The 24866-nt window shown below is 36.0% G+C and overlaps 1 long non-coding RNA gene across 1 annotated transcript; it reads right to left on the bottom strand.

Moving 5' to 3' along the window:
- Window positions 1-4700: 4700 nt before the first annotated feature.
- LOC125270680 lies at window positions 4701-7381 on the bottom strand. The gene is made up of 3 exons (XR_007185408.1): window positions 7051-7381; window positions 6114-6245; window positions 4701-5156 (listed from the first exon to the last, which is right to left on the bottom strand). It is a non-coding gene; the product is annotated as an uncharacterized LOC125270680 (long non-coding RNA).
- Window positions 7382-24866: the final 17485 nt, after the last annotated feature.

Genomic DNA, 24866 nt, shown 5'->3' with positions numbered 1-24866 from the left:
TGAACGCAATTATGACATTGGTAACAGAGAGTTGTTGGCAGTCAAATTAGCGTTGGAAGAATGGCGTCATTGGTTGGAGGGGTCGGGGGTACCCTTCGTCGTTTGGACTGATCACAAGAACCTAGAATATATTCGATCGGCTAAAAGACTCAACTCCAGGCAGGCTCGGTGGGCACTTTTTTTCCTAGGAGAGGGGGTACTGTCACGGTTCATGAATCCGCTGTCTCATTCTGGTGTCTGTGTGATGGTGTGGGTGTGTCACCTGATTGTTTTGTGTGGGCGTCGCCGCTGATTGTTGATCAGCGGCAGCTGTGAGCAATTACCATCTGCCTATATAACGGCTTGTCTTTCGTCTCTTGTTTGTCAGATCGTTGTGCGGTGTCCGCGTGTTGTTTCCTGTGTTGCTTGTTGTGTGTTTCCCTGGACAGGACTTTGAGTCATTGCTTCCTGGTTTTCGTGTTCTCATTGGATTACTCTCTGGACTTCACTCACGGATTACTTCACGGACACTGCTCTTCGGTCACCACTCATCACGGATCTTCACCGCCCATCGACGTCCCTGTGTTACCACTCTCCTGCTGACTGTTATATGTTTTTGTGTATGTTGAATCTGACTACCTTCGGTGTGAAGCTCTATTAAAGAGATTTAACTTGCATCTGCATCCTCCCTTCATTCCGTGACAGTTAGTGAAGGCAAACCAGGCAAAAAAAGGAAGACAGTAACAGTACAAGAAAAGGCAATGAACAAAAAGTCTTTGGATAAACAAAGAAATAAAACGCGAGTTAATATCGGCGTGGCTTTCCAGCGATGGCGAGAACTGAGGGAACTCAAGGGGCTGAAAAGTGACTCCTTGATGGCTTTATTTCTGCTGGACAGGTAAATCTTTCTTTTTGTATTTTGATCATACATATTTTTTTGTTTATTTTTTCATGAAGCATGTGTCATTAGCACACGTAGCTGTGTAATATAGCTAACATAACATTACTTAGCGAGCCGTAGTAGAGACGATAAATAATCTATAGGCCTAGCTCAAGATGATAGCTATAGTGTTGAATTGTGCATAATTTTGCTTTAGATATCTAAATACATGTTTAACAGATAGTAGACCTAACGTTACTCCGCATCTAGGAACTTTTCTTAGAACTATATTTACCCTCTGTCTAACTCTTTTACCATGTTCACCTGTAAGTTTACCTGCACTTTTTTTTTCGCCTTTGTTTTGTTTTTATATTCTCTACCTATGTTTACTGATGTCTTTATCTTGTATCTGTGTGTGTCGTACACACTTTGTTGTATGTGTGTGTTATTATTTTGTGTCTGCAATGCAGTTGTGAGTTGATATTTGAGTGTATGTTACTCTGTTTATCTGTAGAACAACGTATATGTTATGAATCTTACACGAAATTCATCTTCATCACAGTGTAAATGATGGTAATGGAAAAACGTGTATCATGCAACCTGTTTTTAGCTTTGCCTTATAGATAACTAGCTCGTTAGCGAATCAAAAAATATATATTTTAAACTTTACCAATATCAATATGCTAGCTTGATAGTGAGTACTAAAATACATCTTGTTTGTTTATCTTCATAATTATAAAGTTATTTTTATTACATGTGATTCTGACATGATGTCACTACTGTGCTCCTTCCTCTCCGCTCGTCTCAGGTAAATAATGCGTCTTCCAGCTCAGTGGTCGGAGTCGCACGTTCATGCGTTTTGGGGGCATGGCTTTGGAAGGAGCCCAGAAGGGAGGGGGTGGAGTGAATGGAAATAATGAGCTGTCTTTAAAACAGTCGTGAGAGGTCTACAGACACTCGATTTTTATACTTTCTTTTTCAGAGTACTTACATTTTAATTATGTATTGATATATAAATAAAGTTTAAACAAATTTTGAAATACATTTTTATACATTTTTTACCTACCCTGCCTTTAACTGGTGCCCCGTATTACAAAAGGGGGAGGGGTCATCTGATACCCTCATAACCACACCTTAAGTGACACATGATCAAAAATCACTACGTCACAGGTGAATGGAGTAAAAATCACTACAATATCTATAATATTATAATGTATATTCTGACTTTATAAGCCACAATTATGATCCATATAATCTCAACTCAACACTCAATTGCAAAATTTATTTTTATAATATTCTCTGTATATTATAAAATTTTTACTCAAGTAATGATTCATAAAAAATGAAAACCAAAACTAGTTTGGAAAGATTGTTAACATTAGGGATTCAAAAAGCTGCAAACGTTTTTAATGTATTTCCGAAATTAATGTACAAATGATTCTGTACCTCTTTCGGGTTAAAATGGATGCAAATGAAATAGGAAGGTTAAAATGTTAAGTACTGTAAGAGGTCTTTCATGATGCTCCATCTGCTGGGATTTGAATTTGATAGGTGCTTGATATAAAATTGATGGTGCTTTAAAAAGTCCTTGAATCTGGTGTTCATGAAAGAGTGGGAACCCTGTTCATTCCATGATATATATACAATGCCAATCTCCATGCATACTCAGAATTACATGTGACACATCAATACAAACATCACCAACAAGAGCAAGATCACCCAAATATTTCTTACACAGTTCCAAATACAAAGAACAATCATACAGGAAATATTTCTCATCTTCTATCACAAAAGTATTCAAAGTTAACTTATAATTGCAGATTCTCTCTGCCACTGGTGTGTTACTCCATCTGCCTGTTTCTATAGCCAAATGATGACCTGAGCATCTAAAGAGGAACAACATATTTCTTAAACATCTTTATAAAAAATTTCTGTATTAAAGATGATAAACAGATAGCTCAAATTGAGTTAAATAGGTACTTTAGATGTTTTATATTTATTTTCATATAAAAGCAACAGAACTGAAATTGCATCATGTTTATTAGCAACACAGCTCATGGGTGTGAATCACATGAAATTCACCTTGATCTCGTAGGTGTCTGATCCACTACATCTTGCCTGCATTTATTTCCACAGTTGGGGTAACGCATTACAAGTAACGCGAGTTACGTAATCAGATTACTTTCCCCAAGTAACTAGCAAAGTAACACATTACTTTTAAATGTACAACAAAATATCTGAGTTACTTTTTTGAATAAGTAATGCTATTTTATTTTTTTCATTTATTGACTGACACCTCTCCTGTCCCCATGTTGAGTGAAATCGGGAGTAAGTGCAGAGATGTTGTGTGCGCTGTGTAAACATGATGGTTATTGTAGACTAGTTCTAGACTAAATGTGAGCATTCATTAAACTCATTTGCTTCTTCTCCTGCATCCTATTCTTTTGTATTCCAGAATGGCAGCAGCTGCAAGGCTTGTTTATTGAACTGCGCACTCTCCTGTGCCTTTACATTTGACAAAAATAGAACTTTTTCTGTTGTTATGAAAACAAACAAACAGCTCAGCCCAGATGAGAAAAAGTAACGCAAAAGTAACGTAACACATTACTTTCTGTAAAAAGAAAAAGTAATGCAAAAGTAACGTAACGTGTTACTTTCTATAAAAAGTAACTAATGCTATTAAATAGGGAGTAACGCAATATTGTAATCATTACTTTTAAAAGTAACTTTCCCCAACTTATTTTAATATAATAAGAACGTGTTTTCAAAAGATGTAATATAAGTCCAAGGTGTCCCCTGAATGTGTCTGGGAAGTTTCAGCTCAAAATACCCCATAGATTTTTTTTTTTTAATTAATTTTCTTAACTGCCTATTTTGGGGCATCATTATAAATGCGCTGATTCAGGCTGCGGCCCCTTTAAATTGAAAAAACCCCCAGAGGTCTGAGTGATTCTGCATAAGCATAAACAAAAGTTCACACAGCTAATATAACCCTCAAAATGGATCTTTACAAAGTGTTCGTCATGCAGCGTCTAATCGCATAAGTATGGTATTTATTTGGATGTTTACATTTGATTCTGAATGAGTTTGAGGCTGTGATCCGTGGCTAAAGCAAACATTACACACTGTTGGAGAGATTTATAAAGAATGAAGTTGTGTTTATGAATTATACAGACTGCAAGTGTTTAAAAATGAAAATAGCGACGGCTCTTGTCTCTGTGAATACAGTAAGAAACGATGGTAACTTTAACCACATTTAACAGTACGTTAGCAACATTTAGAAAGACAATTTACAAATATCACTAAAAATATCATGTTATCATGGATCATGTCAGTTATTATCGCTCCATCTGCCATTTTTCGCTATTGTCCTTGCTTGCTTACCTAGTCTGATGATTCAGCTGTGCACATCCAGACGTTAATACTGGCTGCCCTTGTCTAATGCCTTGAACATGGGCTGGCATATGCAAATATTGGGGGCATACATATTAATGATCCCGACTGTTGCGCAACAGTCGGTGTTATGTTGAGATTCACCTTTTCTTCTGAGGTCTTTTAAACAAATGAGATTTATATAAGAAGGAGGAAACAATGGTGTTTGAGACTCACTGTATGTCATTTCCATGTACTGAACTCTTGTTATTCAACTATGCCGAGATAAATTCAATTTTTCATTCGATGGCACCTTTAACTTAGCTTATTTTACTATTTCCTAATATTAGGAAAATATTACTATTTACTATTTCCTTAGCTTATTTTAAATTTCAGGCCAGGTGAAGCAAGGCACATCTCAAACGAGCCAGTTGCTTATTTAATTTCCGAATGTATGTGTTTTTGAATGAATCGGTTGAATGAATGATTCAAATGACTCACTCATAAAGATAGCCACTTGTCACCGCCTACTGGTATGTAATATACTGAAAGAGTCACTAATAAACACCAATGCGCAAATTGACAGTGATATATAATGATGATACATATTAAAGTACTATGGAATATTCATCAGCACATGACTACAATGGTATTAAATCGTATACTTGCTTTCTGCAATTTTATTATAATAAATGTCTTTGGCATACAGATAGAAGATAACCCCCACTAATGAGACTCATAGAGCTGATCTAAATGTCATCCCACTGGTTAGCAATCTGTTCTCTATCTCAAGGCAGCCTGCTGCACCTGGACGGTCTGGTGTCCTGAGGTGTGTGCTCCAGTGCTGCTGAATTCAGTGGCACCTTGCAGGATAGCTTTCATGCTGTGACAGTGGAAATCACTCCAGAAAGAAAAGTGTTGAAGGCTGAAAAACAAAAGTGATTCCACAAAACCTTGAAACAGCTAATTTTTATTCCAAGTCCATTTTTGTATAGGTTTAACTAATCATATTTACTGGTTGGGAAGAAGAAGAAGAAGAAGAAGGAGGAGGAGGAGGAGGAGGAGGAGAAGGAGAATGAGAAGAAGTATTTGTATTTAGAAGGAGAAGAAGGGTTTTTTTTTTTTTTTTGTATATATAAAGCCCATTTCCAAAGCTCAAGGTCGCAGGCTGACCTAAAGTTCATTGTTTGTTTCACATTCTCTGCTCTTAGCATTGCTTTTTCGCTGTTCCAGTTCACTCTGTCCATCCTTATTTCAACACATCCTTTCTAAACAGCCCTTATAAAACATGTCTGAACAGTGTCTGGTGGTATGACCCTAAAACAACCTTAAGACTGACTAAACAACCCATTGACAAGTCAGTTTAATGCATATGCACATCCATAATTTTGATGTAAAGTGCAATATCTGATCTAATGTGTGAATGTTTAAATTATTTAAATTATTCTTTTTTTATTATTCATTAAACATGATAATAATACATAATACACGTCAACATGGTGCACAGTGTTTATTTAGACTGACAACTTGGTCAGTTCAGATGTTTGTGTTGATAATCAGTCATCTCAGTGGCTTCAGATGAACGCAACTGATCATAAATGACAGTCTTTTCACAACTCAGATGCAGCAAGTAAATATTGGCTGTTTTTGAGGTGGTAGTCACCTTATAAGTGTTATGTAACAGAATGTCAGTTGATACAGAAATAGTTTACTGTTCCTCCCACAAAACATATGAAGGATGAGACTCATCTCAGTCCTGACACCAGCTGCCACCTGTACATTGAAGCATGGATGCCAGTGATGAATAGTGTTCATTAAAGCCTTCAGCTCATGAGGTTTACTCTGAGGTCGTGTTCCAGCTAATTACAAAAAACACACTGACCTTCTCTGGTCACTTCTCCTATAACCTCTATGGTCCTGCATTCGGCATAATGGCCTGGTTGGAGTGCACATACTGTGGTATTTCCTCGAGGCATGTTTTGCTGCTCACTGCTTTCTCATCGAGCTGTTAAACCTGAGGGCATACGGAGAAGTGTGAGGTTATGAGGAGGTACGCTAGTCAAACGCACTCTGCACTGCTGGAGTGCAGAAACACACATGGAAGCAGCTTCATGCTGGGAAGATTTTCTGTCTGTTTTCCAGGTGGGGAAATCTTTCATTTTGTAGAAGATGACTGTTTTCCCTGTTGGTAGCTTTCTAAATTGTCAAAGAATGGGGTCGGGGAAAAGTCAGAATAAGAATGGGCTCCTTTTCAATTCAGAAGCTGAATGACAGAAGGAGGAATCTACTGAAATACAGTTCAACACATTTTGTCAGCTCAACAACACAGGCAAGAAAAAAAAGCAATACTTCCCAACCTTTTAAGTTTTATGTACCCCTATAGCTTATTTGAACTCATATTACACAAGAAAAACCTGGTAGGGTGTTCACTACAAAAATAATAATTTGATTTGATTAAAGTGATTTATTATTTCAATCATAACATTCATAATATTCAATTTTTATTGCCAATGTGTGAACAGCTTGTAACAAAACTTTAAAAATCAGACCTTCCCCGATGTCCTAGGTTGTCTATGAAAGCATGTAAACTGATTTTTATGTGAAGGACTTGGGACGTTTTTGCCGGGAAAATCAAAAGGATGTGACGTTTACGCACAGTCCCAGGAGCCTCTCTTCCATTCTATGATGACGCATGTAATAAATGGATAATGCCGAAAGAGCTATTCTGTACTGTAATGTCAATGTGTCATGCAAAGGGATTAATTCAAACCATAGTCTCACATAGCCAGATCTATAATCTAACAATTTAATGTAATTACCTCATCTGTCGACATGAACCCGGTCAATTGTTGAGCTGGTGCAAACATATTATCCACATCGCTATGATCAGATGCTTTCTTAACGGCTGCATTCTCACTGCTGTCATTTTTGTTATGGCGCAGCACTCAGATTCATTTAAACGTCGCTCTCAGCAGCGTGGACGGCGTTTGGAAGTTTGTTAACAGTATATCACTTTCCAACTTCCTTTTACTTCTAAGCAAAGAACGGAAAAGTACTTCGCCATGAGTATATCGCAGCATTGAATCACGTTCAGTCTCTTTTACGTTACGTGTGCACGATTGCAAGCACGAGCAGTAAGTTGCTGGCTGCAGTTCACTTAACAGCCACCGGTGTCGCTAATAACAAGGGTTTCTGAATTCTATAGCCCCTTTAAATATATTATAATCATAAATAAATGCATATTTTTATAGAAATTAAAATATAAAAGCATTATAGGTAGCATTTCACTCATTGGTTATTAAAATATATATATATATATATATATATATATATATATATATATATATATATATATATATATATATCATGTAGGCTGTTTCTTACTCCAATCTGGATAGCCTAATTCAAACTACACTTACAGTAACATAAGAATTTCATTCCTTTTTGAATTCTATTTCTTTAAATTCAAATTCCGAATCTTCATCCTGTTTTCAACTTCAACTGGAATTCAATTTATATTCAGACATTCTCATCTGAATTCTGAATGCTACATAACCCTATCTAAGCATCGGATGCGATGCAGAAGGCAGTTTGGGTCAAGCTTTATACTGTATTTCCTGGGTCAAGACTGAATGACCCATGAAAAGCGGGGCTGAGAGGGAACACCAGCTGGGTGTACCATCTGTCGCTGCTCAATGCAGCGGACGGGCTGGGCAGATGCCACCACAGTGAGCTGGATAGAAACCAAGCACAACAAACCGATACGAAACAAAAACAATCCGGACTCTGGAAGTGGTGGCATGGTGGAGCTTAAACTGAGAAGTATAGTGAAATTACAGCTATTAGACACGAAGGCAGGAAGGATGTTGCCATTACAGAGGTGATGGTAATGGTAATCTAAAAGGCAAAGCATATGAGGAAATCGTAGATGTGGTAAACCAAGGACATATCAGGATGAAATTAGCTTTACCATCAGTTTTACCAGCATGAAATGAGATTTTAGAGCAAATCCTTTTAATGAGATCAAGTAGACCAGGTGCAGGTCTTATGCAAGCCTCTGGGGTTTTCTAAAATGGTGGGCAAACTATCAAACCATTGAAGTAATGAATACTGACTGGTCGTTTGGTGCCAACTCTCCCCCTGTCATGGATAAAACAGTGAAGCAATTAGAACAGCAAGCACACTCCCTTAATTCTTCTTTTTTAATTACTGCACTCTGTTCATCCTCAGGGACTGCGAGGCCTTTTTTTATTTATTTATTTTTTAAATGCAACACAGCTCTGCTGTGCTCCCGACTTCAGTTTTTTAGTCAAGAGTGCCTACCGGCTGCTTTTGGTCTCCTGTCCTCACACTAGGGCTTTAGGTGTGTTCAGTTCATTTAGTCGGTGTGAAAATGTGCACCAGCGAGTCAACTTGAAGTGGCAGTGATGGGGAGGAAGCTAGCAACAACTAGCAACACTGTAACTTAACAATTTCTTTTTTTTAAAGAAGCATGACAGAAGTTAAATTGGAATGACAGAAAGAGGAATTTACTGAATGGGAATTAGCGTTCTTCTACCCAGGTCCACAGAAGTTAATTTATTAATTATTGCCATTTCAATCCATCCATCCATCCATCCATCTTTATTTTTTATTTTCTAGAACGTCTCTCCTTACATCCTAATATACTTCATGTACGAAAAGTAGTAGGCCTACGTGAAATTAGTATGTCCGAATTCGGATAAACAATCTTAATGTATAAACATAGGAGAAAAATACCTGGATGACCTCTTAATTCTCAAGTGCGCATGCGATGGACAGTACAATAAGTTCTTCATCAAATGTCTATCTACTACATTTTGAATGCATCGATTCTGTCTCAAATAGAGTTTGATTCATTTTAGTGAGTCAGTTCGTTTGCCAATGACAATGAATTTTTGTTGTGAAATAAATAAAGCCACCGTACATCACAAATGCGAGTCTTGTGTAAAGTTTTGAAGACAGAAATTGAACTAAAGGTAGAAACGAGTGATTTCCTCTGATTTTTTACTCATGCATCGCTACATTTATGATGCATAAATTTACTGCGCTTTGGACCCATAAGTGAAAAGATTTGCAGGGAGGGGTTGGAATCGAACGAACAGTTTTAATTGCTTGAAGTTCGTGTCATAATCCAGGCTACTTTGATTTATGGAATAGGATGTGATGTAGCACCCCTGGTCCCAGGTAGGCATCTGGGCTGGGAAACAGTGAGGCAGAGGGAGCTCAGCTGCATTATGGAACATGCCCCTTAAACCCTTACCAGCCTGTTTAATGAGATTCACAGAGGTTGTATGTGTCAAAGTCACACTTACAGCTTTGGAAAACTATGGTCTCTGTGCACACACCCTCCCGTGAGCCACACCATCACACATTCTAAATATACTTGGATATCGTCTTCTATAATGTGTTAATGCAATTTCCACTCCTTGGTGTGAAAATTCTATTTAGAGTCATTCTGAAGAGCACCTGCTATGGGCAGTTTTTGAGCGTTTACCGGGAAAACACTGTCTGTAATTAAAAACCGGTTTAAAGTAGAACTGCGTTGCTTTGGAATGAGTCTTCTATAGCCTCTGGCTAAATTATAAAGTTGGAATGGAATCTCGTTAGCATTATAATTACTGGAAGATTTAAAAATTAAATAAATAAATAACCAAAAGCTAAGTTATTTATCTTGGTGTTCTGATTCCTGAAATGGTCTGCCTTTTTCTGATGTGGATAGTCATTATGGTGTTAAAGCAGTTTTTTAGTTTAGGAACGTAGGCTATAGCTTACATTTTTCAGGGAGGGTGAGATTATCATTGAAAAATGATTTAAACTTTAGTCAGTTTTTAAAACAAAACCTAGCCTACATTTTAGACACAATGTCTACGTTACTTTGCCTATTATTGAATCATCAATAAAAAAAAAAGCCACAGCAGATTAATTGCTGCATCCCCAAGCAACAATAATGGTGTTAATTTAGTGATTTTGAATGGATCGGTTGATTAAATCACTCAAAGACCTTGGCTGAATTTGGAATAGCATATACTTACTATTTCTGCCAGATAAGGATAGCAGGTCACTTGTTTCGTTTTCTGAATGAATCTGTTTTTGAATGAATCTGTTTTTGAATGAATCGGATGAGTGAATGATACAGTGACTCATATAGAGTACCCCAGGGATGACGTGTTTTTGTAGGCCAACCCGGAAGTTAGCGGCGCGCGGGTTCCCTCGATTGAAAGCCTATGCATTTTTCCCATAGACTTTTGGAAAATCGCAGAAAATAAGCTCTGTGTTTAACAAAGGGTTATGACACTTACACTTTTTGTCTATCAAGATAATCTTTACAAGTTAACACAACATTTATAGATTTTGAAGCCTAAATAAAGTCGTCAGATATAAAAGGCTAACAGTAGGCTATAAACGGACTACAGCACACCATAGTCGCGGATCAACGTCGCCACCACCAAGCTTCCTCAAACTTTATTTAGAAAACAACTCTATTTAAAAACACGCTCGCTGATTATGATCTGCGCTGTTATGAATAGTTATCCACTTTTTCATGAGAAATGCTGTCCAAATGTCCCGTTTTTAATGATGACGTCTAAAGTCCCCGCCAAAGGAAGTAGTCCCTTTTAGCAATTTGTTAGCAACCGCCGATTTTAAGACGCAGTAAAAGTTTAAAAAATCACAAGTGGGTTATAACTGGTGTGTTTTATGTCATAGATCAAAACGTGAAAATATTTAGAGGCTTTGTTAACCACAGACCTTATTTCAGGCAATTTAGCAAAAACCCATTCAAAAAACCCATAGACTTTACGGCGTTGGAACCGGAAGTCCTAAAATGCTAACTCGCTTCCGGGTTTTGCCTACAAAAATGCGTCATCCCTGAGGCACTCTATTATCACAGTCAGTTGTTACGTTCCTGAATTAAAGTCCAATTCACCTACTTATACTATGCTCTAAAAGTATATACTGTTTTTGTGAAGAAATGTACATATTTTTAAGTTTGTAGCAGAATAGTAGGCAAGCTTTGAGACATACTACTTCATCATAATTGTATCTTTAATGGACCACTCTGTCGCTTAGTAATGTACATCCTGTCACCATTTAAACTGCCCTGTTAATCATCTTGTCACAGTTAAAATCAATTTAATTTATTTCCAGCCATATCGGAGAGATGTAGTAGCAGGTTGATCTGCCAGTTTTGTCTCTCCTCATGTGTTTGCATAATGATGCATTTAAAAGTTAATGTCCAAACGTACCTTTATAAAAGTTCACAATGCTGTTGCAGATGAAATATAATGTGGATAACATTGAATGAATAAATATCTTTTCATCAGGTTAGATACTGATTATTAATCACTCAAACCCCTTAATATAAACCGCTCTACTTCTCAGTTGGTCTCGCACATCTGCCATGTTTGTAGTTTGTAACACTTTTTATTTGTGTTTGTTGTTCTAATCGAATCCTCGTACAATGCCCAATGGGTTGTGGGCAATATTAGCTGTTAAGAGTGTGCATGGATCATTATCTGGGCTGTGTTTGAAATTGCACACTTCTCTACTATATAGTAGGCCAAAAAACTGTATGTGACAAAAGAAGTGTGTCTGAATTCACAATACTTATAAAAGAGTAGGCAAAATGTACCCAGATGACCAATTACTTCTGGCGAGATTCTGAAGTGTGTATATGATGGACACTTTACTATCCCATGAGGCCACTACAAAGGATTTGTGAATGACAGGATTAGGTCACATGACAGTGACAACATTGCAAATGTAGTACATCTGGATTACATTCATACTACACACATTCATACTATATAGAACATACCTTTTTAGCACTGGATAAGTATGTACTTATTCAAAATAAGTACCTATACTCGAGAGTATGCGATTTCGGATGCACTTCGTATTGTAACCGGAAAAAGTAAACCATCCGGGTATCTTTGGAAACTCATTTCAACATAGTACAAATACGATAATATACAATATACATAAAATGAATACTATTGAGGACGGATGGTATGCAATTTGGAATGCAGCATGTGTTTTTGAACAAATTGGATGAGTGAATGATTCAATGACTCATTTGATCACAGTCACTTGTTTTGTTCCTGAATGAATCAGCTGATAGAATGAGTTCACTCATAAAGACAGTGATAGTTAAAAAATAATGGGAATTACAAGATGTAAATGCAAAATAAAAACAAAACACCTGGATGCATTACAGTAATGAGAAAGAATTAGAAAAATAATGTCAAAAAGCAAATGATCTAAATGATTTCCCCTTATGCAAAATGCAACTTCAATGAATGAAAGAACAAACAAATTAATTTTATTTATTTATTTTTGCAGGTTTCATCCTAAATTAAAAAGTCGCTTGAGCATTTTCTCATGACATTCACCTAAATATAAAAATGCTGAAATCCTACTAGATTGAAGGTTAACTACCACTGATTCACAAATTACAGGACTAAAGGAGCAGGAACCCTGTAACACATGTAATCACACAGACAAATGAACAGTGGCTGTAATTATTGCAATTAACAGACCTAGACTGACTCCATGGGTGAGTGATTAAATAACAACAACAGCTGTTACAAACAAACAAACAAGGAAATATTCAATGTCAGACACACTTCATCACGGGCCAAAGGGTTACTTGTCCACCTGGAAACAAAGTTGGTTTACAAGATACCAGACTGCCCATGAGCTCTTTTAGAGGTAGAATTAACCAACAGATTTGCTTGATTTTGGGATGGAACTAAATCAGGTCTGAAAAATGTCATGATACACACATTCTGTCCATGATGACACAACGAAAGTGGTTAAATAGAGTCAGGATGTCTCTGGATATTACTTTGCACTAGCTGTTTGAGAACATGTTGTATAACAACAGATTTTGCATTTGCAAAGCAGGAAGCACTTAAACCCACACTATACTTTTCTCAAAATCCCTCAAAAATAACACCACATGGGGCTTTCAAAGGGGCGCACCAGAAGATAAAACGAAAAGTGTGTTTATCAGAAGATGCAACAGATAAAAGCCATAAAGCAACAAACTGATGGATGTAATGGAGAGATGCTCCCCTACATAATGTATAATTGATGCGCATGCTATTTTTAACAGACAAGGTAGCAAAGAAAATAACGTCAAAGAGGAAAAGAGATTGCATGTGGTTGATATATATATATATATATATATATAAAAAAAATCAGACCTCAAAAGTGCTTTGAGATGGGAAAGCTTTGGAACCTTTATTTTTAAGAGTGTACACTAAAAAATGCTGGGTTAAAATGTTTGAAAATGGACAAACCCAGGAATTGGATTGTTTTAACCCAGTGGTTGGGTTGTTTTAACCCATCGAATGGGTTGTTTTAACCCAGTGGTTGAGTTAAATGTTTGCTCGATCTGCTGGGTAATTTTATTTAACTCAACTATTGTTTAAAAATTACTGTATTGCTTACTTAAAATGAACACAAAGTATTGAAATTAACATTTGTTAATGTTTAATACATGAACATTTATTAATTTTTGTTTAATGAATAATAATTAAACAATAAACATTCATTAAATTGCTTATTAATAAATGCTCACCTTTTGATTATTACTGTTGCCTCTAGTAATTATGTCTAATTTTTTAATTTCCAATCTATTTTGGGTTCATTTTAAGGTCCCGTTTATGTTTTAAAACGCATAAGTTTTGATACGGTTACGCCTCTCGTGTGCACTACGCCGGCGTTTCGAACCTCGAAAATGGAGACTATCGAAAATGCTGCAGATCCCGTTTTAGTTTGAAAATGCCAGGGTTGTGTTTCAGTGTAAACGGACCAAAACTGAGACTTTTGAAAACGATGGCGTGTCTGCGCACATTCGCTCTGCGTATCCTTGACGACAGTGTAAACAATAGCATAGAGATTGAACTGCAACTATTGCTGGCTTTGTTGTAATTTTTAGCAGCCATTGTGCAGTTAAATTCTGCATTTTGTAAATACTGCAACTACCTACATGCTTGAGAGGCAACTGTTTACACTTGTACGCACATCCACAGTGTGCATGGGATTTCCTTTAAGACCAGACTTTCTGAATTGGAAACATGTCAGTTAAATAATTGACCAGAATAAGTTATTTAGTTTGCACGCATTTTGTGTAGGCTATACCGTTGATGAAGAATATCTTGTACCAAACTATATTTCCCATAATTCTCTGTGGCAGCACAAGAATGACAACACATCCAGCAACAATAACACATCCATTATGCATGCTTTGCTCATCATGTTGCACTAGCACTAAAACACGTCTTGTTTTTGTCAACAAAAAAAAGACAGAGAAATGTAAAATTGTCCAGTGAGTCCCAGGACTTAGCATAATTATAGAGAAAACAACTCATCCACTTGAAATTAACTTGAACCAGATTTTAGTGACTACATCATTATATTTGCTGTGTTTACTGAAGACTTGACTAATTCTCAGTAAAATAAGATACACAAAATATGCATGTTTATGTTTTTAAGCAATGTAAAATGTAAAAAAAAATGAAATTATTAGATAAATAAAATAGTACTTGTTGATATTGGCATACTCTATCATTAGAAGTGATGTTTTTACTTTTTTTTTTTTTTTTTTACTTTATAATGCACAGAACTCAAAATGAGTCGAATGACTTAAAATGATGAAGCAGGTCACATACCGTATAAAGTAAAATCATGTTTCATGTGCTTTTAAGCCCAAAAAATATGTAAACATCAAATGGAATCCAAACAATTACATTGGAATTAATAAATCTGAATTCAAAGAAGGGATTTTGAATCCTCATTTCAAAAGATCACCACAGGCTAACAGTTTATTAAAGTCATCTTTCCATGCGAACAGGATTAGGGCATCTGTCTGCTCTTTTAGTGGACTCAGATTAACCCCTCCCCTTCCTCTTTGACTTCCTCTTCTATCCTCATATTCCCCTGTGGATTTGTAAAAAAAAAAAAAAAAAAAAAAAAAACGGTTTAATAAACTAGTGAATCAGATTTTCTTTTTACTCATCCTCTGCCCTTTTCATTCTCACTGGAACATGCATGTCTAGACAAAAGCCAGGGAATTTCTGAGAGATAACATTGAACACCACCCGAGGGACACAGCGGTCACATCCCTCAGGAATTAAACCAGCAGATCAATTCATATCCTGTCCACGAATAATTACAGATTGTGACACACACAGTAATATCCATCCCACAGAAGTCAATATGGAATTTGTAGGCTTCCCCTCAACAGGCCAGAAGAACACCAAAGGAAAGGTGAAAAAGAGGCGTAAATTAAGGCTGCAGAAGGAAGATGATATTTGTTGTGTGGGTATTGACCAAATGCTGAGGCTGGTTTGAATTATCCTATAAGAGTGAGATACGCTTGAATACATTGCCAAATTGCCTTTTTAGATTAACTATGGGCAATATGTCCAAGAATGCTGATAGTGATTTATGCTTGTGTCGCATGAAAATCAGCGGAGTACTAAACAATGACAGATAATAAGGGGAAAGGAGAATTCAGCCATCATGTTGATATTCATGGGGTTGTTAATGTATCAAGACAATCTAAACAACAATTACTTTTTTGCAGAGTGCTACAAGCCTTCTTACCTCTCATGGAAAACTTCCACTACATACACAACAGGTGTGTCTGTACATTTGTTCTTAATGAATCCAGTTTATTCTAAATGAGGGAGTGTGAATCTGCCATTAGTAATTAGCATAAGACACACCCAAACCGTCTCCATATAAAGGCCTCCATAACAATCTCTCTTGTACAGTCATTAATCAATATTTAAATGTATATTTATGCTCTACAAAGACAAGCGACAAGATTTCGGATAAAAGCAGAATGTGTCATTCGCAAAACACATTTACACAGGCATACTTTCATACATTGAGCTATTAAGAATATATTGTTTCATGTTATTTTATTATTATTTTTTATCAATATTATTAAGTAAAGCTGCAGTCCGTAAGTTTTGCTTACAGAAGCTTACGGAGATACACTGGCTGGTTATGTACTTGCCCAAAAATTGATTTTGGATCATTTTTAACCAAAAAAAGTTACGGACTGCATTTTTATGCCAAAACAATCCTAGATCGAGCTATAAAAATATTATATTGTTTCATATTATTTTATCATATTAATATTTTCATCAAGATTATTAAGTTTAATATTATATTAAGAAATAAAAATTCACTGTTTAACATATTCCAAATTCTATGGAAGAGGATTAGGGCCAAGCAATAATAAAAAAATAAAACCATCTCGAGATTAAAGTTGTTAAATTTCCAGAAAAAACTCGTTAAATTTCGAGAAAAAAGTTGAGATAAAATGTTGAGAATAAAGTCATTAAATTATGAGAAAAAAGTCGTTAAATTATGAGAACAAATTCGTTAAATTATGAGAAAAAAAGTTGTTAAATTTCGAGAAAAAAAGTCGAGATAAAATGTTGAGAATAAAGTCATTAAATTACGAGAAAAAAGTTGTTAAATTATGAGAACAAATTCGTAATTTAACGACTTTTTTCTCAACATTTCTCAACGGCTTTATTCTCAACATTTTATCTCGACTTTTTTCTCGAAATTTAACACGTTTTTTCTCGTAATTTAACGAGTTTATTCTCAACATTTTATCTCAACTTTTTTCTCGAAATTTAACATGTTTTTTCTCGTAATTTAACAAGTTTATTCTCAACATTTTATTTCGACTTTTTTCTCGAAATTTAACGAGTTTTTTCTCGTAATTTAACAAGTTTATTCTCAACATTTTATCTCAACTTTTTTCTCGAAATTTAACATGTTTTTTCTCGTAATTTAACGAGTTTATTCTCAACATTTTATTTCGACTTTTTTCTCGAAATTTAACACGTTTTTTCTCGTAATTTAACGAGTTTATTCTCAACATTTTATTTCGACTTTTTTCTCGAAATTTAATGAGTTTTTTCTCGTAATTTAACAACTTTAATCTCGAGATGGTTTTATTTTTTTATTATTGCTTGGCCCTAATCCTCTTTATATGTACATAAATGTACAAAAAAAATATAAGCATAAAATGTATTGACTTCTGTTTTATGAATTTACAAATATGAATGCATTTTTTTTACTGTACACATGGTTAGTGAATGATACCTCAGATCAAGAAGATGTCTGTTCCACTGTTATTTATAGTCCACATGAAACAGAAGTTGCGATAACCTTTTCTTCCCTATTGTGACGTATATCTGAGTAAAACAGCTTCTGGGACAAGAACAAATGTAGGACAGAAATTGCCCATTTTGATTTCATGGTGACTTTAAGTGTCCCTTTGGATTTATCAACGAAAACGCAATTTGTCTGGATGCATTGCAAAAACAGTGTCAGCTGTTTACCGAATAATAGCCTATATTTGGAAAAAAATCTCATTAAAACATGAGCTCCAATTAAACATCATTATTTCCCTCTGGAAATTAGTACAAGTTTTACTAAACTATTATATTTTCATTAAGGGTTTTTATGTGTTTTACAAAAGCACAAAGCTGACATATATTGTAGGCCTAGCAGAAATACGTTACGCAATCAAAAGAAAACCAGAGGATTGTCGCTCCAAGGGGCATATTATCTCCAAATACGCTGGAGAGAGACAGTTAATAAGTACAGGGAACAGCCAAAAAAGGAAAGCACCGGCATTTGGTGTTCTGCAGCTTTACTGCCATTAGCGTGTGTCTGGCACAGGAGAATTACCTCTGCCTCCCACGCCTGGCAGTGTGGGTGGCTGAGAGTCACGCTCAAGGATCCTTATGGCATTTTCATCCCTCTCCGCTCTCCTTCGGTGAAGTCACTTTCGCTGTGCTACTCTCTTATTGAGACAAACAGAAATACCCCCACAGAGATCACAATCACAGCTTGCCGCTGCAGGAATACTAATGTCCTGTGATGAAAAGAGCCTCAACACCTGAGGATATGACATCATTGCTGTTCTATCTGACACAATGTGATCTGAATAGTAAAAAGCAGTATTTGCTTTATGTTGACCTTTTCAAATATAAGTCACCAATTATGGGCTAATAAACCACATAGGAATATATAATTCCCTACTACTGAATCATATAACTTGACAAATCTGCAATCTGATTGTACTGCTTTTATTAATTATTAATTTAATAACATTTTATTTCATTATTTATTGTTTGTTTTTAGTGTTTATGTCATTCATTTATGTTCTGTTAAGTCATGTTTTGTAAGTTAAGGTCTTAGAATTTTAATAATTGAATAATTTTTAATAAATAAAATTAAAAAGTAAATGACCACACAAATGCTAATGTGTTATGAATGGTTGCCAGGGTGTTATTAGGTGGCTGCTGTATCACATAATGCAATGCCTCCAACTTGACCTGCTATTACTGGAAGTGGAAGTACTACTGGAAGTAATACCAGCTGCGATTTTGCATTATGCATTATTTGATCTGATTTCTACAGAGCGCCTAAAGGGACATTGTGATGGTTAAAAAAAAAACTGGGAGATGGGATGGGAGGAAATATTACATTTCAATGCTTGCAAAACTTTTGCTTTCCCCAGAGAAACTTTGCATTATGTGTGAGGAAAAAAAATATATTCCAGTGCTTTTGCAAGCAAAAGTTTTTTGGAGGAATGCAATCATTTTGCGAGAGAACACAAAGTTTCTTAAGGGCAACGTAATAATTTTGAGAACACAAAAGAATTTAAATATCATTTTTTTCTCCCATCTCATATATTTTGTTCCATCACCATGTCCCCTTACATGCTCTGTATTGCCAAAAGTAAATTTTTCGTTTTAAACAGAATTAATTTACATATGCAAAGCAATTTGTCAGGTGGTGGTTGTAATAATTGCACAAAGATGAGGAATAACACAAACAGTCAATAAATCCAACCAGAACCATGTAGGAAATAACAATAATAATTATAAACACAATCACATAAACTAAAGACAGCACCAAACCAAGGAAGTGAGGAAAGCTAAAGGACTTAAATACAAAGAGATGATAATCAACAGAACTAGAAACAGGTGCACAACTCAATACCAACCATGGAAACTAAGGGAACACAGACAAACAGAAACAGAACAAAACCAAACTAAGGGGCCCTTTACACAACACCACTTTCAACTAAAAACTGGAAACTTTTCATGCGTTTTGGCCATTCATTTACACAACAACAGTGTTTTGGCAGCCTGAAATGCAAACTTTTTAAATCGGGTTTCAAAGTGCAAGTTTTTGAAAACAATACCGTTATCATCTCTATGTAAACTACAAAAACACAAATGTGTGAAAACGGTGATGTCATGCGTATTACAATCTATAGGCACGTAGTGTTTCTTTACAAAGTGACATCAACAACTACTGGCCTGGCATCCATAATACAGCATTTTTTGTTATTTTCGCGAATCCTTGTGAACGGGGATCATTTTGACAACGTTGTTGTCTATATGCGAAAAAGAGCAAAGGAAGAACTTTTCTGTTTTTAGTACATCAATAGCTATGTTTCCATCCACCTATTATGCGCATTTTGGGATATCGCATAAAAACAGTGCAACTTTCATTTTTCTTAGTGATATTTAGCACCAGTTTACAGGAAGTGACGATTTTGCTCTCTTTGACTCACTAGATGGAAACAATGCTTTATTCGTAAATATTTGACGTGATATTCTAAATTTGCGCACAAGTTAATGTCACAAATTTGGATGGAAACATAGCTATTGTAGTGTTTTATCTACTTATTTCATCATGTTGAAGGGTCACTGTTATTTTGCCAAGTAAGACATGTTACTGGATCAACATATTTTGTTGATCCTGGAACAATATTCCTGTATGAAAATGTATTCCTAACCATATATCCCCACCCCTAAACCTAACCCTACCCATAAGTTATCCCTAAAATCAGAGGGAAATAATAGGTTAACCCTGACTGTAAGCCTAAACTTGAGATAAACTGTAAACTTGTCCCTTAAAACCTGATTGGTTGACTGGAATGTTGTTCCAGGATCAACAAAGATGTTGATCCAGGAACATGTTGTACTTAGTGAAATCACGTTCACGAAGTTGTAAGTTAGTTTTTCATTCTGAAAACTGCATAAAATGCCTTTACTGTCTCTACACTATATTCACGAGTGCAACTAGCCTTTCTCTATGTGTAAGTGGTCTAACTCTATCACACACATACTGAGAGGCATCTGTCGTCACTTGCCGCAATCTGTCCTTTGGCGTAGCGAGGGCAATGCAGGACGTCTGGCTCCGTGAGCTGTAGAGAAAGCGAGCTGTGTGGACACTAACATGCCAGCACCTCCAAGTGGGCTCAGCCTCCATCACATTCACAGCCTAATTATGACTTCAAGATGAGCAGATACTGTAGGCTACTCATTAGCTTTCAATGGCATTGCCAGCAAAAATTCTTATTTGTTACACCAGCACTGACTCACATATGGGCAGATGTTAATCCGTGCAGTTAACAACAAGGTTGGCAAAGACGCATAGTTGAATCAAAAGATGATCTACCGTAAGGCAAAAAGAGTTTACTTGCTGGATTTTCTGCTTTTCAGACAGCCTTGGTTGGGTTAGGAACAAAAGATTGACATTGAAATATCAACATGACACAATGGTTCTTTATTGGTATTTATGGTTCCATGAAGAACCTTTAAAGGGAAAGTTCACCCAAAATTGAAAATTCTGTCATTAATTACTGATTCTCGTGTTGTTCCAAACCCGTAAGACTTTCGTTCATCTTCAGAACACAAGATCTTTTTGATGAAATCTGATAACTTTCTGTCCCTCCGTTGACAGCTATGCAACTACCACTTTGACACTTCAAAGAGTTCATAAAGAGATCGTAAAAATAATCCATATGAATTGAGTGGTTTAGTCCAATTTTTCTGAAGATCACTTTATATGATTAACAGATTGAATTTAGGCTTTTATTCAAATATAAACATTCATCAACTCGCACATCAGTTGTGGTAAACGGAAGCATGTTCGTTTGACGCTTACGAGAACCAGTGATGTTCATTCTCGTGTTACGCAGCAAGTTTGAGGTTCTGCAAGAAGTTTGCTCTTATGCGTCAAGCAGGTTCGATTGAGCTTCTGTTAATGTTCGTTTATATGTTAATAAAAGTCTAAACTAAATCTTTTTATCATAAAAAGCGATCGAATCTCTTCAGAACATTTGGACTAAACCGCTCGATTCATATGGATTCGTTTTAAGATCTCCTTATGAACTTTTTGAAGTGTCAAAGTGTCAGTTGCGTAGCTGTCTATGGAGGGACAGAAAGCTTTCAGATTTCATTTGTTTTCCGGAGATGAATGAAGTTCTTACAGGTTTGGAATGATATGAGGGTGAGTAATTAATGACAGAATTTTTTATTTTTGGGTGAGCTAACCCTTTAACATCCATTGAACCTTCCCAATGCACAAAATGTTTATTATAGTGCAAAAAGGTTCTTTAGATTATTGAAATGTTCTTCAGACTAAGAAAAATTGTTTGATGAAAGGCTCTTTTAGGAACCCAAAATGGCTATTCTATCTATGGCATCACTGGAACCTTCATTTTTAAGAGTGAACTTGCTAATATCTCTTTGGAGGGTGTGAATTTGGGAAAAGGGGTCTAATTCTGTGGATTAGAAAACATCACTTATACATATTAGATTTGAGTCTGTGTATGAGAAGCTGATCCTAAACCAGCAATTAAGCAGTTGTATCTCTCTCAGCAGCAATCGGAAGCAGCAGGCAGTGAGGTAATTCACCGTGGATCTTCTATCGCCAGCATATTGTTAGTCTCTTAAGATTCCTCCAGGACTTCATTTAGAAACAATTTAAAGCAAGACACTGTGAATTAGCCTGAGGTAATTAGGGCAAATAAGGCCAAGGTGCAATGACATACTGATTTGCACATTTCAACTACTCCCATTAAGTCTGCATAGTTCATCTGCAGCAGGACAAAAGGTTGCGAAGGAAAAGAAAAGTCCATTGTGTGCATATGGAGTGTTGAGTCCATTGTGTGCCCATCGGCATAAGCAGCATTTTAAGGCAATTATATTAATATTAATAATATTAATATTATTTTTTTTTGTCATATTCCAAGGCATGTGTCTTTTGTGGAGAAGACAAATACAGAATGCATTGCGACAAGCTCAGTAAAAAAATCCAAAATTATATAGAAAGCAAGAGAGATGTTAATTACAAATACACTAGTGTTCAAAAGTTTGGGGTCAGTAAAATTTACACTTTATTCAATACTTTTATTCAGCGAGGATGCATTAAACTGGATTAAAGTGACAGCAAAGACATGACAAAAGAGTTCCTGTTCATTTCAACTTTTTATTCAAAGAGCCTTGAAAACCTCAGGACAACTGTTTTCAACATTGATAATAATAATAAATTGTTCTTGAGCACAAAATCAGCATATTAGAATGATCTCTGAAAGATCATGTGACACTGAAGAATCCAGTGCACCAAAAAGTATGAATAAAATAGCTAGATCTAATAAAAAGACAACTATTTTACACTTATTACAGTATTGCCTCATCTTAGCAACATGCCAACATCAAACTCTGCTGTAATAAAATTATGAATCTTCACGTTCAGAGCTCTCTTTTTTATGACACATGAATCTGTTTCCTATATGTATAAAGTTCCAAATCACTTTAGACAGAAGCTCCCTATGTAGTTCAGGAACACTGTGGGATCTGTCTGCCATACACTGACAGTAGCAATGTGTATGTGGGTTTTAATTATTTATTATCCTGTTTGATGGCATAATGGACCAATAATGGGATGATGGACTGGTTGGTGCCATAATGGAACGCTGATGGCTATAGATCCAGCAACCCAATTTATTTCAAATTGAAATCTTATGTAGGAAGCAGACATGGAAAGACTACAGATTAAGAAATGGGCACATTATTTATGATATAGGCTACCGTCATTTTTTGTACTGTCCACGATTTTACAAAGCCGTGCCAAAAACGTACTCTTCCATAACACACCTTTTCCATTACTGTGTCCAGAGCCGGCTCTGCCATGGACGGATGAGCGCAATTAAATGATGCGTGCAATGCACAAATAAACGAAAATGCTGAGATTAATCTTCATCTTCAATTCCCAGGAAATATCATCTGGGAAAGATTAAGATATATGAAAACAATACTTTCAGAAAGGCTGAGTGCATCTTTTCCATGGAAAGTCTGATTTGAATTTACAGATTCATTTACCTAAGGGTGGCTCTCAAGTCATGTCGGAAAGATCTTTTTTTTTCTTCTTTTTTTCAAGTTGAATGCACATGAACGCCACTACAAAATCGTAAAAACCAGTGGGGAGCTCGGGATTTTCTTCAAGCCCTGAGTTTAGGAGTTGGGGTCGTGTCAGTGAGAAACATATACAATAATACTTATAGGTATGTAGCACTGACATTGTCAGGCTTTTTTATTTACAACAAAATAAGCTAATTGCCTGCACAAAATAAAATAACATTGTAATAATAGTAAACGTTTACAGTGGCTTCATTAATTAATTAAAAACATAAAAAAGCAAAAAAAACTACAGATGATCATTCTTTGTTCTTCATTTTCTAGAAATAGAGTTTAAAATCCTTGCTTTATTTTTGTGTAGTCAATTTAGAGAAGTTGCACCGCCATCTTGCTCGACGAAGACGAAAGAGACTTGAACCTACCTGACATCATAAACATGACTTCCCAACTCGTTATACCCTACAAACTTGAATGCACCATAAGACAAAAGAAAATTCAAACAAGCTCAGTGTTGGAGAATATAGGCTCTCAAATGTTAGCAAATCATTTTAGTGACTTGACTATATGGTTTTCAGTAGTAGTTCATTTGTAGCCTAATAAACAAATGCTGAACTTTTTATATTAACAAGATATTTTTTCAAGTGTCAGTGTGGTGCAACAAATATGCTAAAAACAATGCAAAATTCTACTGCGCCAATGCTATCTCATGACCAATTAGTGGCTAATTCATACGAATTCATGCGATTTGTCTAAACCCCAGTGATGGATAGATTTAGGGGCGGGGTTAGGGTCATTCGTACAAATTCATCCGATTTGTCTAAACCCCAGTGAGCGGTAGGTTTAGGGGTGGGGTTAGGGGTTGGTCATTCGTACAAATTAATACGAATATGGCATCTTGTAAAATATGCATGATTTAGGAAAAAACATACTAATTCATATGAGTCAGGTTGTACGAATTCTTACGAATTAGACACCTCGTAAAATACATACGAACTGCCGTGAGATCGGGTTTGCAACTGTGCCTGCAGCTTTGACGTCAAGTGAGCTGACGCAATATACGAGCTCTCCTAAAACATTGTGCATCACTTTATTCAGACGCTTGATCTAAAGAGTTTAATGTAAGTTAATATATAAGAATCTATTTTCTGATTCAAATCATTGCTGAGACATCCTTGTATGGCATTTTCCATTTTTCACAGCATCAAGTTTTAGCTCAAAATGCACAGACAATTTTTTATAGCATGTTAAAATTGCCACTTTTAGTGGTTGAGCAAAAATGCGCCGTTTCAGTGTGGGCCCTTTAAATGCAAATGAGCTGCTGCGCTCTGCCTAAGAGGGCGGAGCTTCAAGAG

This window comes from Megalobrama amblycephala, linkage group LG6 (genome assembly GCF_018812025.1).
Source record: "Megalobrama amblycephala isolate DHTTF-2021 linkage group LG6, ASM1881202v1, whole genome shotgun sequence".
Classification (NCBI taxonomy): Eukaryota; Metazoa; Chordata; class Actinopteri; order Cypriniformes; family Xenocyprididae; genus Megalobrama; species Megalobrama amblycephala.
Note: the sequence above shows the minus strand (reverse complement) of the source record. Positions and strands in the feature narration are given on the sequence as shown.